This window comes from Acanthopagrus latus, chromosome 24, assembly GCF_904848185.1.
Source record: "Acanthopagrus latus isolate v.2019 chromosome 24, fAcaLat1.1, whole genome shotgun sequence".
Taxonomy (NCBI): Eukaryota; Metazoa; Chordata; class Actinopteri; order Spariformes; family Sparidae; genus Acanthopagrus; species Acanthopagrus latus.
Window position 1 is genome coordinate 5,587,139 of NC_051062.1, and position 17,335 is coordinate 5,604,473.

Consider the following 17,335-nt stretch of genomic DNA (forward strand, 5'->3'; position numbering starts at 1 on the left):
ACTTCTGCAACAAAACAATTAGGCAAAACATGGAACTAATCCTACAGACTGATTATTTTATGAATAGAAAGAAACAAACAATAAGGCCCGTATAGAAAATATGTAACTACAGAGCCAGTCCTTCTGGAGGAATAAACATCTGTAGTCACATTTGAATGAATTGGAGCCATTTATCGACGGGAGGGGAGCTCGGAGATTACGTTCTGATTTTGGAGATTAAAAAGTAGCTCTGTCTTGACTCCCGTTTATCGACCTGACTGCGGCAGGGATCCAGGGATGGCGACCGCCGTTGTTACTTTACAACAGGAGGGGGGGAATAGAAGAGAGGAAACTGTCTTTGATGGGTGCCGAGTTGAGGGAGAGGTCGACCAGAATTTAAAAACACAGCCATGGCAACCTTGGGTTTGTTACAGCGAATGCACGGGGAAGTTATTTGGCTGTTTTGGGCTAATAAACACATGGTGGTAAATCACAATTGGGAAAAAAAAAAAATAAAAAATAAAAATTGCCGATTAAATCTGATACACAAAATCAGGCACAAAAGCTCATAACCTTGGTAATGTTTTAAGTGCTCTTAACAACAAATCCAGTGTTGTTCACTAACTTTCCTTGCCCGGAAGTAGCGACACGCAACCAAATGAAATTTCTTTCACGACCTCTGGGTTTGAACATTGCCAGAAACAGTCAGGAAAATGGAAAATAATGACAACAAAGCAAAATAACGAGCAGATGGCAACAACGACTGCTTTGTAGCTTTGTACTGGGCAAACCTGTATGCCCACACTGATGTATTCAATTAGCAAATACAGAATCAATGAACAGAGCGACAGACATGAGGAATACCTCTGCTGTGCAGCTGTGGCTCCGCAGCCCTTTGAAATCCACATCCTGTCAGCTCGGAGTCGGTTCCCCAGCAGAGAATATAAATATCAATTGAATCGTTGCCTTTTTTGTTAAGTAAATGCGAGCGCCGTAAATGACAGCAGACTCAGCCAACCTGCCAGAAAAATAAATAAAAACAGTAAGGAATCTTCAAGCCCGATCATCCTTATATACGAGAATCCTCCGCTCTCCAGCAACAGTTTGTTTGACAAATATGATGAATTATTAATAAAGCACTGTCAAGATATATAACTGTGTGTCTCCGATATACACTTCAGCAAACAACGACTTAAATTTAGACTAGTGTTTTTGATGGTAACATCCGTTTCAGGGGGGGTTGAAAAAATAGTGTTGTGGGATTTATTTATTTATTTTTTTTGTGAGAGATGCCGCGACGTTCTCTTTCTTTGCGATTGTGAGGGTCACCATCATCATTTTTTTTCCTTCCTGAGAGAGACCATTAGCATAAAATTACTCTCCCCTTCCCTTTCATGCCTCCACAGTCTCACTTCGCGAGAGTGACTCTTCATGAAACCAAAAGGAGAAATGTGCCTCATAAGTCAACGTCAACTCCGATCATTCAGGGGAGGATCTAAAGGGAGATTGCGGTTCATGTCGGGCGTTTTGAACGTCATGTTATTTGACATGTGGAGGGGAAACAGAGCAAGAGACGGGGGGGGGGGGGGGGACCCAACCAAAACAATGCTGATAAAAAAGTTGTGCATTATTTATAGCACAAAGTCTGCAGGAACCTCATTCGAAACGGAAATTTGTTGTCATGAAGGAAGCTTTTTTTTTTTTTTTTTTTTCTATGATGGGCGCAATATTAAAGGTCACCCGGAAGTGATCGCATACCATTGGATGGATACAAACTAACTGCTTTGCTCTCCATATTTTAACAGTGAAGCAATTAAAGTCATGGGGGAAAAAAAAAAAAAAAAAAAAAAAAAAAAATTTTAGGAATAAAGACTAAAAGATTAAAACCACACCATTATTATTAACACATAACCTCATCTTATTTTCTTTAGGGTCATGGAGGCTTTTAATTATGTCACAGCAGTTTGGCTGTACGTTTTCAGATCCCTTACTTACTTACTTAAAAGTGCAACATGTGAGAATTTCACACGTTTGTACAATAAAACTGACCCCCCCCCATGTCCTGTCAAAGTCATGTGATGGATTCCATCCTGCGGGAATGTCTATCTCTGTTACAGATAAGAAATAAGAGAGAGAGGTGCAGTCAAGCTGCACGGCCAGGCCCAAGCCAGGGGTGTCTCGGGGTAATAGCTGGCATGTGCTTATATCAAAGCACAGAAGTGACTGTTTTTAAGTATATTATAATGTTCCGTGCTGTAGGGTTTTTGTTTTATCGCATGGTTTCATTGTCACATATTGGTTTGTCTGCACTTGTCACTGCTTGATGTCCAAGCTCCCCCTTCCTCACTTGATTGCCTGATTACCTGCACCTGGAGAGCTGCTTGATTGTTACAGGCACTGGCAACCACCAATTGGGTTTCTTAGAGAAGCGTGAGGGACCAACGGCGTTGCTCGACGGGTGGGACCAACCACCTGGCCCGAAAAGGTTAAGATGGGGAGACTGGTGCAAAACAGATGAAAAAAAAAGAGAGAGAGAGAAAAGAAGGCCGAGGCTTTGGAGGGGCAGAGAGACCCACAGAGGTGGCGAGAGGGAGGCTGACATGCTGCACCAGACTGCAGGTTGAGAGACATTCTTTTAATTGTAAACATTCAAAGAATTGTACAACTATTCTGAACTGTTTTTACCTTGAACTTTGGCTCTTTGGTCTCTTCAGTATTGCCCTCCACTCGATTGAATATCATCAGATACTGAAGCTCAGGGATTGTAGGTCAGGTCGGCATTCGCCATCCCTGAAAATGTCCTTGATATTTACATTTTAAAGTCTGGAGGATTAGGATCACTGATGCCTCTGAAACTTGAGCCAAATGTAAGCTTAGCATACTGCTGGTGACGTAAACTTAAAAATCTTACCTCCCGTTCTCGCTTAGGATTCGAAAACTGCTGTTTGCTGTCTCACCCCACTCATTCAAGTTCAACCTTCTGCTTTTGTTTCATTACTGTCACTGCAATGTGTTGCACCACACTGATCTCCAAGTAAAATCAAGTAACCATAACGATTTGATGCATTTAGTGGAGTAAGAAATCCCTCAGAAATGTATTTGAGCGGAAGTATAAAGCCAAAAAAAAAAATTAAAATGGAAATACTAAAATGGAGGCTGTCATCGAATGATCAAACTTCAAATATATAATCAAATTGCTAAAATAAAAAGGGACATTTTATTTTCAGAATTAGAATTAGATTGTCTACACTCGCTGTCTGTCTGCCTGCACAGAATTTCATGCAGGATGGACAGGAGACATCCACCCGACATCACTTCCATTGACTGAAAAAGAAATGGGCCAAGCCAAAAAATCCCAGGCTGAAAATACTTCCGATCATGATCAGTAGATGGCAAAAATGTGACAGTGAGATAGAGTTGTATGCAAGCAATGTCAGTTACAGTTAGCCTCCCATTCCACTACTAGCAACCTGGGGGCTAGCCTGGATAAGAAATCGGGCTATGGAATAATGTATTAATTACGTAAACATCACTCGTCTCCCTTGGAGAGGCGGCATCATCTCACTTCTCAATCTAGCACAAACCACGGCACAGTTATAGAGGGAGGTCTTTAAATGAAGATTTATGGTATAAGACATTGTGTTATTTGTTTAATTTGCAATGTGTGGCTATGCAGCTCTTTCTAAAAGACATGTTCATGTTGAAATAGATATACCTATACGTGTAGACATGTCTATTTAAATGGACATAATGCAAAAAAATGGGTCCAAATCATTTGAATATCTATGTGGTTTTATTTAGAGGGAATTATCAAATGTCATTTTGGGCCGATTTCGACAGCTTTTAAAACCCAAAAGGTGTTTTGGCTTTTAAAGGCTGTCGAAACTGAATGTCGACAGCAAGCTGAGCAACATCAGTTCCTGACCTCGGTCAAGACAGTCTGACTGAATAAAGGTTATATAATGCTGACAGGATCATTAAAACATGACCATGGTTTGACTTACGGCTGTCATTTTCTTTGAAAATGGGCTTCAGTCCAATATCCATGAAATCAAAAACAGACCAGGTTTCAGAAGAACAGAGACACCAACCACGTACAATCTTTCATAAGCATTTTAATTTGAGGGGACCACATCAGTGTTAATGGGTTTGCCTAATGGTTTACAAACTGCAAAACTCATCAAAGAACATCCTCCCTCCAGGGCCAAATTTGATAAATCCAAAAGTATCTTTCTCGTTATTAATTTGGGATCTCCCAAAAACCATTCGTCCATTATTGAGCTTCTCTATGTGTGCTCCCTCGCTATGTCTGCTCTCTCTCAGCGAAAGCAACAAATGAATAAAATGAATAAGTGAATGCACAGTGTATGTCCATTGGGGAGAGCGTCATCTTGGACACACTATAGACAAAGTATGTAGCTTTCAGTCCCCGTTGACAGGACACAATCAGGCCACAGCAGCTGTTTATTCTGGAAGCTAGGTGGAGGATGAGGCTGTCATGATGATCCAAGACCAGTAGCCGGTTTGACTGTTTGCTGTCAAAGACAATGTGTGTCCGGACAAAGAGAAAAATACAATGACCCCTGGATGGGACGGCTATTTGGCAGGAAACAGGGGATCATGCATATTAAACTTCTAAGCAGAGAGTATGGTCAGAGTTGCAGCAACTGCCAGTTTAACTCTGAGAGCTTTGACCAGAAACCAAAAATTAAAAGGGGAGTAGATATAAAGTCTAGGTCGGGCCTCACTGCTGTTGCTCTTCCAAACAATCCTACCTTATGAAGAATATATTGCAGTAGTACAAACAGCAGGAAAGACCAAGCCAGGTTATGGCTGGGATTGGTAGATGGGACATTCACGAGACTTTCCCTCTGGAGACCAGGGTTCATGTCCCTTTTGGGGCCAAGAGTCATATGTTTTAATCTATGCAACTTAAGTAACTGAACATAAGTGAATTATGTAACTGATGTTACATACTGTACTCTCCATGAGTCATGTCACATATGTTACGTCAGAATCAGAAACAGATTTATTACCAAGAAGGATTTTACACTGAGGAATTTATCTTGATAAAGAAGGTGCATACAATGAAGACAATAAACAAACAGTGACTATAATATAGACAATATAAATAGACAGTGACATAGAGTGTAATAGGATTGATAAATGAAGATGGAAGAGCTGTACAGGAATGTGCAATAAAAGATAAAAAAAAAAGATAAAAAAGTAAAAATCCCCCTTACATACTTACTTACATACCTGTCATCAGTTATTTTGACCCAAAGTATGATCTTTCCAACCCCAACAAAGTTTCTTTATTTAGCTGAAACCTAACCAGGCAGTATATTTGTTCATAACCCAACCAAGTAGTTTATTGTCCTAACTCTAACCAGGTAGGGTTTAATTTCTTTCTCATGTTAGGATCATTCCAAATGCTGTAATATGTCATGTGCTTGTCAGCCTAATATGCAACATGAAAATCTAACCACATGTTTTATATTAGGCACCATCACCTATTTGACTGCGGAGCCTCCCAAGTGCCACTAACCAAGCTGCTGAATTTGACGAGCTGGGAGTGAGAATGTGTTTCCTACTACTGCTGCTGTTCCTCCTCAACCCATATGTAAATGTCAGGATTGGAGTCGACCATAGAGAGGTAAGATATACAGAGCTGAACAGTGTCAGTGAAAACAAGGGGACTTAAAGTGGCCCATCTATTCTTTCATCTATTATTAAACTGATGATGATCAAATATTTTTCAGGCTCTGAAACACTTTGTACTTGCATTGAAGAAGCACATCTTACAATATTAATAAGCAGTTTAATGTGTACCCAACATTGACTGTGGCAGTAATTCTGCCCCTGCAGCACCAAAAACTTCCCTTCCTTGAGCCGGATCCGTTGCTAGCAGTCAGAGGATAAGTGATGTGCCGCAGGGCAGCGGCTGCTGCTACCATAGTTGAGCAGGGGTGCATGTCCCTCCACCTCCACCTCTATCTGTTCCAACAGCTTGAACTACGACTAGTGACCCCCACCCAGCCCCTATTCACGAGCTTCATTTTTCACCCTTCCCTGCAGGCCTCCGCTTTTATCCACCTGAGTTATCACAGGTAGGAGAGAGTGCAGCCGGCAAAGAAGCTAAATGAATTGTTCCTTAGCTATGCCGAATACTTAATTGAAATGGGAGAAAAAATGGAAAATACATCCCGTCGCCCGGTTTGTGCACGCTGAAAGCCTCTGTCACTGCTTTGTTTCTTCCCCCAGGAAATAAAGAGGGGTTAAAGAGAGAGGGGAAAAGATGGGGAGAGAAGGTGTTTCTTCCTCCCAGAGGTAATTACATATTGATCCAAGTCACCGAAGATCTAAACTGTGACACTGCGTTTAGTTTTATCTCAAAAGGAACTTGTCTGTGTTTCGCTTTCTTTGTCCTCCTTAAATTGTACAGTGCTGAGAGTGAGGAGAAATGATATTCGGCTAATTACGTTTTCATGGAGCCGTCCCTCTTCCCCTCGCCTCCTGCTTTCAGGTCTCTGTTGTTATGGACTTTACAATTACTTGATAATTAAATGGAGGAGGTCTTTCTACTCCGCTGTTTGCAAAGTCCTTTATTCGTTCTATGAGGGAGACTTTTTAAATTACCCAGTCACTCCCTTTCTCCGCCTCCCGCTCCTCACTGCCCCCCCCTCTCTCTACGTCTTTCAGACTTCAGACGCTGCCTGTCCAATGATCCAGAACAGCCTTCAGCATCCCCCCGCTGATGAATTAAAAGTGTTCCTTTGGCATTCGAGGCCTTGGTGGGGGATTCAAAAGGCAGGAGGCGAATAAAAAAAAGAAAAAAAAATCTTTTTCTTTGAGAAAGTGAGAGAGGAAGAGTCGCTCCGTGGAGTGCACTTGTCGAGCTAAACAGCGATTCTTTATTCTTTATTTTTTGCAGCGTGCCAGAAGTGATGGACGATATTAACAAAACATTAACGGCAATGGCATCTCAAGGCCACCACCATTTTGGAGAAAGACGCACTTAAAAAAAAAAGAAAAAAAAAGAAGCTTAAATGGGGCACGAAAATAAATAAATAACCGTCAAATTATTACACATTCATGTCACGAATGAAGCTGTGTGTTTTGTTCCAGGAGACGCTGACAGTTTTCATTCAGTCATATCAGCTGAGGAGGAGAGCGGGCGAGTGAAAGGGAAGTTCTTTTTTAAATTCAGATACTCTTTTCTTTTTTGGTTCTGCCAACAAAGCGCGGCCTGCTCGACCCTCGGTTATTGTAAAATTTCAATTCCGTGTTTTATCTCGCACACTTATTTCGCAACACTCTCCAGGGTCTGGTTCACAGTCTGCGCACACGTCTGACTCACTCAGTTTTTTGTTTTTTTTTTTTTTTTTTTTTTTTTTCCATTGAGCCGACTGAGGTGTTGCATCACAAAGCCACTGAGAGTGGAGTGAAGTAGAAAAGCATTTATCCCTACAATTGTGACTCTCAAACATGATTTAAACTCTCAAAAGGTCAATATTCCTGTCTAGTCTATTACTAAGAAGCCAAATCATTTTTGCACAATAGCAGCATTTTTTTTTAAATATCACTACTGTATCGCCATTCTAAAGTCTCCATTTGAAAACCAAGACTTGGACCAGGGTATATTAAAGAAGACCTTTTATGTTTTATCGTTTTTTTCCCCCCTTCTCCTTCAGCGTTTTTATATATGTTCTTGTGCGCATAAAAGATCATGAAAGTCAAAAAGGTCAATGTTCACGCCAACAGACGCTCTTCTCTCCCACCGAAAACTCTCCTGAAATGCCTCGTCAGTAGTCCTGCCTTTTAATTCCATCACTTTATGACATCACACTTTGTCACAGAGTCACACATTTTCCATAACCTTTGCCTAGCTGCTAGTTTGGCATCTAAGAATAGCTTTAGCACACGATGCTTGCTCAGGTGTTTCTCTCGCTTAAGATCGATGGGATGTTGGATGCAGCTTTTATGAGTTCACAGTATTGGTTACTATCAACAAAACCAGCAGAATTTCCATGTTAACACTTTCTAATAATCATTATTAATATATGGTGGATGTTAACCTTGGTTCATAGTTATTTTGAATTTAACAAATAAATAGGGATACGGTTACCGTTTAGCATTAATGGTTATTATAGTGTTTTCTCCTTGTTTTGAAGATGTAATGACAAATATAACCATAATCCTTGACAAAATCACCATAACCTGATCCACATTTTGTTCTTATTATGATTATTTCTTGGTAATCTGATTACACAATCCTAATTACACGTTAGCCGTTACTACACAACCCAGAGTATACACTGTTATATTTGATTAAAGGCAAAACTTTTTTGATGATTCCCATTTTGTTGACTATCTTAGTAAAATATATGCTGTTCTCATTCACTGTTTATTTCCAGTCACATCCACTTCTCTGTTTACTCAATCACTGTTAAGCTACCGTCAAAGAAACACTTCCTCCACAGCTGTCTCACATTAAAACCCTCCCAGAGGCTTGAATAGCAGACCCCTCTCTTTCTCCAGCTATTATTTCAGACTTATTTGAATAGCACCTTATATTTGAGTTTACATTACTGTGTATATTTATCTTGTGACGGCTGTTTCATCCATATTTTTTGGCACGATCTGAGATATCTGCTGCCAATTTAAGCTAAACGCAGGGAATTAACTTAGCTTTGGGTTTAATAAAGTTTCTTATAAATTAAATTAAATCATTCAATCTAACTTTCTGGTTTGGATTTCAGTTGCAGTTTCTGACTATTAAGCTCTTCGGAGTCCCTTTAGAAGCTATGTGTGCTTCAGTATGAATTCTGAACTGGTTAAGCTTCCATTTCATTGAAATGTACAAATCATATTTCCTCATCTTCCCATTGCCCTATCCAAGCCCTAAGCCTTCTCTCCGTCTCCCTTTTTCCTTTTTTACCAGCTCCATCTCAGTTTTTTTTTTCCTCCTGCTTGAACCCCATCACCCTTCATTCTCCCCCAAAAAAAAGGGGATTGAATATCTTTGTGAAACAGACTCACATCATTTCTGCCTTCACTTTCCTGCTCCCTACCTAGCCTATCATTTCCAGGACTTGAGGGCCAAAATGAGCTATATTCACTTAGATTATGGTAAATGAAACTCTGCATAATTTCCTCCAAAATAAGACCTTTTTTTTGTATCACATGGACCTGAAAAGACAGAACGGCCGCTCTTTTGACATATAAATTGTGAGAAAAAACTTTTATGGGACTTAAAGATGTTATTCAGTGATTGGTTGAAGTTAATTCCAGGAGATAATTGGTCTTGTCCAGTCTTCTCTGGCTCATTGAAAACTGAACGAAGTGATTTCTGACAGTATTATTTCATCATTCAAAGCATTGCAAGTGTAAGACAGTCATTATGGTACTTCGGGTGCATAAAAGTTACATACAATGACTATCTAACTGCTTTATTCTTGTTCTCTTTGGCAGACTTTGGGGTCAATAAAGGTAAAAAAGTTATCAACAAGAAACTTCCCAAGTTGATTACTTACATTAAGATTCTTAGTATTAAGATTTCTAACGTGTTATGTTTCATTATGCCAATAATTTATTGTCTGATGAAATATTTGCTCATGAATTTCCAAAACTGAAATCTGATCGACATAACAAGCCAGGGTCAAAATTATTATCTCATTTTGATGATCTACTGGAGCCAAAGTTTTTTACAGAGAGCATTTTTTAGATATTTCTTTCCATAAAAAAAAAAATCTGTTTTCACCATGTTTTTTTAAGAATTAAATTTTACATAAATCAGGCTATGAATGATATATGAACAAACTCCAGAGTATAAACCTTCAGAATACAGACAACCTAGAATGTTTGGCATGTCTAGGAGCGACTGGTGGAGAAAAACAGCCTTTAAAGATATGTGTTGTAAAATTAAAGGTCAAACACTGGGCATCAACTAAAACTTTTTCACCATGAAACTCTCCTGGTTGATTACCCAACATTAAAAAAGTATGTTTTGCAGAATAGTATAACTTTTTAAAGCAACTATTTTACTGCAAAATACATTTTCATGGTACAGTCTCAACAGGGTGAATGGTGTCGCTCCCAGCCACTGGGAGATATTTTGTGGAGAGTTTCCTTAAAGCGACACGCAACAATTAGCTCTGCTCGCTAACTCTGCTCAGCGGACCATTATGGAATGTGAGAGACGCTGATGTAGGAAGCTAAGAAGATCAAGAAAGAGGCTTTGGTGACCGCTTTGCTAAAAAAGTGGCTGGGCTTGTTATCATTGAACATTAACTAATATTAGCTGGCTGGCTTAGTTTCACATTTTGTATAGCCGCTCAGTCACTGTCTGTTCAATGCGCTGACAAAAGATGTCAATGCATCTGTTGCTGTGCCACCAGACTATACAGCAGCTTCACTCCCCAGGGCTTTGTGACTCCCGAACTCCTTCTCAGCACTTTTTTTGTCTGAAATACATGTATCAGGACTCAATCATTGCTACAGTTTTTAAACTGTTGTTTTAAAAAAAATGACAATAAATTCACCTTGTACCTTGATTCAAAGTAATATCATTGTTGTAGTGGTCACAAAGATGAGCAGATCAGTTTTGTTTACTCAGAGGAGGAACTATCAGCAACACAGGACATTCATTTAGTCTTTTAATGGAGACGCGAAAGCAGATAGGAATGGTGCCAGGCTGCCAGCCAGACTCACTTGCCAGTCAGCCTTTATTATTCGGGAGATTTCGTGCCCAGTGGCAGATTAAATTGCTCGGTGAAAGGGAGGTTTATAGGGAACCAGTCTGATCACAGATGGTGTCATTATTCTATGACCATTACACTGTGCAATCAATATTTACTTGACAAAGATATGTTCAAGCAGAATAGCCCCAAATCTCCAAATTGAACAGTGTATAAAACAATTAGATTTTCCCGCTGAGGTTCTCCCTTTCGAGGCAGATCAGAATTTGTACAGGTGCTGCTTGTTCCCAGTAGAAAAGCTAATGCACACTAACGCGACCTCGGATGAGACTCGGCTCTAAATGATGATTTGTTTGCTTGTTCTCCTGGCTGCATTGCATAATAATTTAACAGGAAATTAGCTGAAAACGCACCAGCACAGGTTTTTATATTTTGATGCGCCGCTGGAAGCCTTCACGACTCCTCAGTCTCAAATTTGTCGTCTGTTTGTTTCCGGAGAATTTGGGCATGACAGCGTTTTATTAGCTAAGGCCCTGAGATGCGTCACAGCTAATGAGGTCTAATGCAACTTTGCATCTTCACAGTCTAATTCTCGCACAAAGACCAGATGGAGCGTTCTTGGCCGGGGCCGACGCAAGATAATCAAAAGCACTTTTCATTTATTGGAGAGTGTGGCCTAAGTGACAAATAATCTCGCCTCACAATATCCAAAAAAGCAGTGCAGTGAGGAGCTTTGAGGGAAGATGATTGGCATAAACAATTTGCACACTCTACATGACCTGATAATCTCAATAATGTTTAGCAACCATCCTAAATTGACCAAAGACATGACTCACTCTCCTTCGGTATAGCTGCTTTAAGTTGCACTTCCCCTCTGAGATAACCAACCGTTCACCTCCAGTGCAATAGTTACATCAGTGTGAATGTATTGAGATGACATTTTATTCTTCTACTTCACTGACGTATACATGAATAACCTTCCAGCCCCATGGTAATTGCTGGATTTGATATAAATGTCATTTGGACCTGTGGGGTGTCGGGACTCGGCGGAGGGAAAAGCAACACAGGAGGAAGTGTCTAAATTATGGCACAGTTGAGCAAGAAGTGCCGTAATTTAGCCTGTCAGAGCAACGCTTCTGAAGTTAGCATGACATTTTTATCAAAAGTGCCATTTTTTTTTTTTTTTTTTGTAGGTGAGTGAAGGACAGGGAACTCGCGCGTGACGGAAGTGTCCGGGTGTGTTTTCTTGGAAATGCATAATATAAAGGCGTTGAACATTTTCTAATACTTTCATACTTTAAGCTAGACACTGGGCCCTGGCTTTGCTGCATACTCAGCATGAGCAGCCCCTTCATCCCCTCAGCACAGATGCATAAGAAAAGAGTCAAGTAAGCCTTCTTTGAGCCAGAATAGCCCATCGGGCAGCAGGAGAAGCTCTCTATTGTTCTGCGCTGAGAGCCAGTTTGGCATACTGGAGAGACCCCGCAATACTGAATATGGTTTTAGCGAGTGAGCGGAGCAAGTTATGGAAGCACTGACAGCTTCACAACATAATGGGGCTGGTTTTGACTGTGTCACCAGCGCTCCCCACAGCCATGAAAAGGTTAAGAGCCTTGCAGAGATTATGTGCCATTTAGGAAAGCTGAGCAGGGCTGGCGCTAAATTCGCCTTTGCCAGGCAGATCAGCACTGAGCCAGAGGAGGGAGATCTATGCTCGATGACACTGAGCAGTGATCTCCACTCCCTGGCCTAACCTCGCCTTGATGAATGAGAATAAAGGTTCCTGAATAATATATTGATACAGATTATATTACCGATGACCCATTCTATAGATTTAAAAGTGAGGAGTAACACAAGATGTGCAGGGTACAGAATGAAACACTGGGGCTCAGCTTTTTATGCAAATACAATTAATCAGTATGCTCCTTGCCGGTTGCAGCTAAGTGGAGAATAAGTGAGTAGAATTCGTCAGCAGTTGTGTCTCGGTTTTCGAGTATTTTTAGAAGGGATATAATTCTCTAAGGGAGGGCCAGGTAATTTCATTTTTAACTTAATCCCATCTGGAGTGGCCGTGTCTTTGTTTTTCACCCTCTAACCATGAGTAAATTTAAACTGTGTTCACCTTCTCTGTGTCAGAAAGAAACCAAGGTCTTTCTGTTCATATTGGCTCCACCTGGAGAGACGCCGTGGTGTTATAAGAATCGTTGCGAAAGTCTTTCAAAATATGGATCTTTCCCCGAACGCTCACTTTTGTCACCCTGTTGCTCGAGAGGTTTAGCGGGTGGGTGGTTCGATCCCCGACTCTGGCTGCATGCTGAAGTGTCCTTGGGCAAGATACTGAACCCCACTGAGGATTTTTCCACTCACACATGCATTTGCATTTCAATTAAAACCCAATTTAAGGTGTATCTATAACTGAAAATGTGCTCGTCTCGAGTCGTGGTCAAAGGAGCCGCTGTAAATAATCGTCTTCCCCACAGCATGATTGAATAATAGCCAGTTGGTCTCATTTCGTATTAATTCTTAATAATAAAGTTATTTTGGAACGTAAAAAAAAAACTTTTACAGTGTTAGGTTTCGGGTTGGGCTCCAAGTGAAACGATGAAACGGTGAAATGAAGGAGATGTTTGAAGGTACAAGCGTGGATGGAGGAGAGACACTTCAAACCACAGGAACTTCAAGTAAATGCTTTTTCGAACTTGCCCGTCTGGAGCTGGATAGGATGTGCCTTGGCCCCTCTGGATTGGGGCAAAACACGCCATGGTTTGACTTGCTGGGGCTGTAACTACTAGTGTAAAAGCCCCATATATTGCTCCTGATGGCTGTTCATTGGTGTGTAGATGTTTGTCGGGCTGAGGATAGAATTACCATGGGTAGCTTTGGTTGTGAAGCACTGCATTGCTCCTCGCATGGTAGCCTCTGTCGTCAGTGTATACATCACAAGTGTTTCAAAGCACTTGAGTGGTTCGACAGCCAGGGAAAAGCGACACAAATGCGAGTCCATTTGCCATCATCTATATAAGCCTATTATATTTATAATGACTGGATCCAAATCTGACTTTTCCCATATAGGAAAACATACTAAGCCAATGAGAATTCGGTCTTAAGAGATTTCCACCATCCTTCTACAACCTTTCACCCACTGCTCCCACTGCTAAGCTGTATCAAAACAAATTTAAATTCAGTTTTTTTCCCGACGTGGCCAATCAGACGGCAGGGAATACCCTTCCAGCCGAATCAGACATGTATGTTTGCAAACCTCCCGGGGGAAAAAGGCCACTCTGGACCGCACAGATAAGGAAAATGAAGAAATTATGTGAAGTAATGGGCATGAGAAGTACTAATCCTTCCCCGAATGCTGTATGCAGCACTATAAAATGTCTCCCAATATCCTGTCAAGATCCTCAAATGCAGTTAATTATGCTCACTGTGAAACATTGATTCACTTTAAATCCTGCACGTCCTCAGTGCAGCTCTTGCAAGCTGACCAGAAAGCAAAAAGATATTACTCTGCAAGTCTTGCATACAGCCTAAATCTGTCAAGAAAGGTTTGATAAGGGCCTCCTTGTATTTTGTCTTCCCTCTTTTTTTTTTTTTTTTGTCTTTTTTTTTTTTTTTCTTTTCCCTTGTCTTTCTCCCCACCAGCCCTTGTCGGTGGAGGGCTCTAAAATAAGAAATCCCTTTCCGCAGATATAATTAATCACTCTGGGAGAACAGGGCGTGTAATTATTTAGGTTACCACAGAACTCTCCGAACCTCCTCCACCACATCACCCCCCCCCCCCCCACCGCCCTCCCCCTCTCCCCAACTCTTTCACTCTTACACCGAAGCGAGGCTTTTAGGAGACACACAACCGAACCAAACACGGCAAACGACGCCAAACGTACTTAGCCGAGCGCGGTTCCATTTGAGGGACAAATGCGTGACCGTGCAGACACATTAAACAACTTAAACAATCACAAGGTGACAAAATCCGAATTGAATGTCTCTTTCATGCGCTCTGTAAAGAGAAGATGTCTCGCGTCACAGTTTTCTCAAATATCTGAACTGGCCTCCGTCAGTGGCATCTTTTGATTAGTCCAGCAGGAAAAGAAAGAAAGAGCCCATTCAGGTGAAGCTCGCATATCGCATAGAGCTTTGATAATACAGACAAAACTGCCGGCAGTGATGACGGTGATGAGTTGACGTCTGGTGCTGAATATAACAAGTAGCTGTCCAAAGAACATTTTTTTTTCCCCCGCACTGTAGAGCTGGCAGACAGCAGCAAGATATTTGTTGAGCATGAGTGAGATGAGGGAGGTAGGATCTCCTTGCCTCTTCTTTCCTCCCCAGGCCTCTCTCGCAGGCAATTATACTCCCTCCCCCTTGCTGATAAAGAGTTCAGCATCAGTTCACCAAAAGATTAATACAGCACCAAGAACACACCCTTTGGAATGGTCCTGGCTGGTTCAGAATTAGCCCGATTAGAGGGGACCTCAGCTGAAATCCCCCTGCAGACGAGTCCAGCGGCCCATAGAAAGTTGCCATTGTGCAGCGTCAGCGGGTTCGCGCCAAGCAGCCAGAGAAGGGAGAGGCAGGCCAGTAATGTGAGCACTGCCAATTGGATAACACAGGATGTCCGAGTGAAAGATGGCAGCGCCTGTCAGGGGGGTGATTGAGCCATGCTTTCTAAAGGGAGGGGAGATAGATGGTGTACTCTCTGCACGCTGCAATGCTCCAGACGAAAAGGGAGCACAAGCCATTCAAACCAGCCACAAAACCCTAACATACATCTCGCCAAGTCTGCATTATTAAGGCGAAGCTGTGTTGCTAGTCTCCCTCTAAACACCCATTGATTAGCAGACAGTTATAGGATAGTGCCAGAGGGTTTCACGTGCACCATAGAGACAATAATAAAGACTATATCCATGCTACTGGCTCTATGAGGCTGTACTTTGGCCAAGCAGTGCTTTAAGCTAAATGCTAATGTCAGCAAGCTAAGATCAATGTCAACAGGCTGATGTTTGCAGAAAATAACATGGAACATTTCCATTTTAAAATGTCTAAAAGTGAACTAGACTAGTTACATATTTGTTTGAGTTGTGCACTTTAAACATTGAACATAACTTCCAGACCAAATCTGCAAGTTTGTGTTTCTTTCGATTGCCTGTCACTACAACCAATGGGAACATGTCTGTACAGACTCTCATGCAAGTTCACCCGGCTGTTCGTGAGTTATCTCGTCTGAACCAAAGTCTGACCCACAGACAGACCGACGCTGGCATCCCGGGAGCCAACGCTGGCCAGAGTGGAAATAATACAGCATTAATTCACATCTAAGGAGAACAATGATGAGATGGTACAGAAGTGGCTACATCTTTAAAGAGCCCTGCCAATGTCTCTGTTCTTAGCATAAATCGTGGTGATAAATTGTCCGGCTCGCTGCAGTCGCTAAATCCAGGATTATTGGTGAGAAGGTCAAAATGAAACAAACCCAAGCAGTTTTATTGAGTGACACTGACTCTGGAGGTGGAGTGCTTTTCTGAATTAGACTCAAATCAGTTGTGCTCACACAGGGCGGCACAAAAGAAAAAAAAAATGAATGAAGATTTGTGTACACAGGCTTACAGCCACGGATTTTTAAAGTCTTATCAATGTGTGGGTGATTTTAATAAATGCTGTGTACATTGGGGTATGCTCCCCTGGCATAATCATACATGCGTGTTTATGGAAACATCTATACAAGCCAGTGGAGCCTCCTCTCCCCCGGCCTTTGCCTTTCATTTCTCTCCCACACACTGTCTCTGCTACCGCACATGTAGACTCTAAAGTGACTAATACTTTAAAAGTTCCTCTAGCCAGGGGAAAGACTGTCAAGCAAAATTATACGTTGGAGAAGATCTTTCATCATCATGAATGTTGTCATTTCAGACCCCCTTTAGCAAGCAGCACAACTTTTTTTTTTTTTTTTTTTTTGCAATTGGAAGTAAACTACTCTTAGATTAAGGACAGAATACAGAAGTAATAGTTCATCTGTGATTAAATGAGTTTATATGCTAATCGTGACTTATGTGTTACCCTCAAACCCTTCAAATTAGAGGACAAATGCGATGTGATGGGACAATATCGCTCTCAGAACTCACATCATTCATAATGAGGACGAGCCTCTCAGAGGCAGAGGGGTTAGCAGCCCTGCTGACGAGCACCTTATCATATTTATTTATTTTTTTTGCATCCAAATCTTTCCATCAGTGATTAGCACCAGCAACATTTAAGCAATGGGCTGCTCTGTTCTGCCTCTCTGTTCTGCTGATTGTGCACCCGATAATTGTCCCGTTAAAACTTTCAGGGCGGCAAAACTATTCTACCACGCTCGGAGCGGGAGGAAGGTCTTGAAGGGTTGCCCGACTTGAATGCGCCAACGTCTCCTTTTTCATGTAGATAATGCCCCCGGAGATGGATTCTGATCTCAATGCACCAAAGTGACCTCGGCTGATTCAATAATTGCATGTTATTAGCGAGCAAGCTACTACGGTGTTTGATTGTTGTATCTTCCCTACAGCACTTAAGTATGTAACATTTTACCTTAACCCTACCCCTGACATTTTTACAATTTATCCATTGAGTTCAGTTTATATATTTCAAAAGCTCAAGATCAATTGGAGAAAATTGTTGCA

At 41.4% G+C, this 17,335-nt stretch overlaps 1 protein-coding gene across 7 annotated transcripts in view; it reads left to right on the plus strand.

Annotated features, from left to right (window-relative positions):
• Nucleotides 1–2,472: 2,472 nt before the first annotated feature.
• Nucleotides 2,473–17,335, plus strand: part of slitrk6 (SLIT and NTRK-like family, member 6) — a 182,470-nt gene continuing 167,607 nt past the window's right edge. For all 7 annotated transcript variants that reach the window (XR_005073372.1, XM_037091550.1, XM_037091552.1 and 4 more), the window contains exons 1-2: nt 2,473–2,598; nt 5,483–5,635. The gene's annotated coding sequence lies outside the window, so the exon portion shown is untranslated. The remainder of the gene's footprint in view (nt 2,599–5,482; nt 5,636–17,335) is intronic.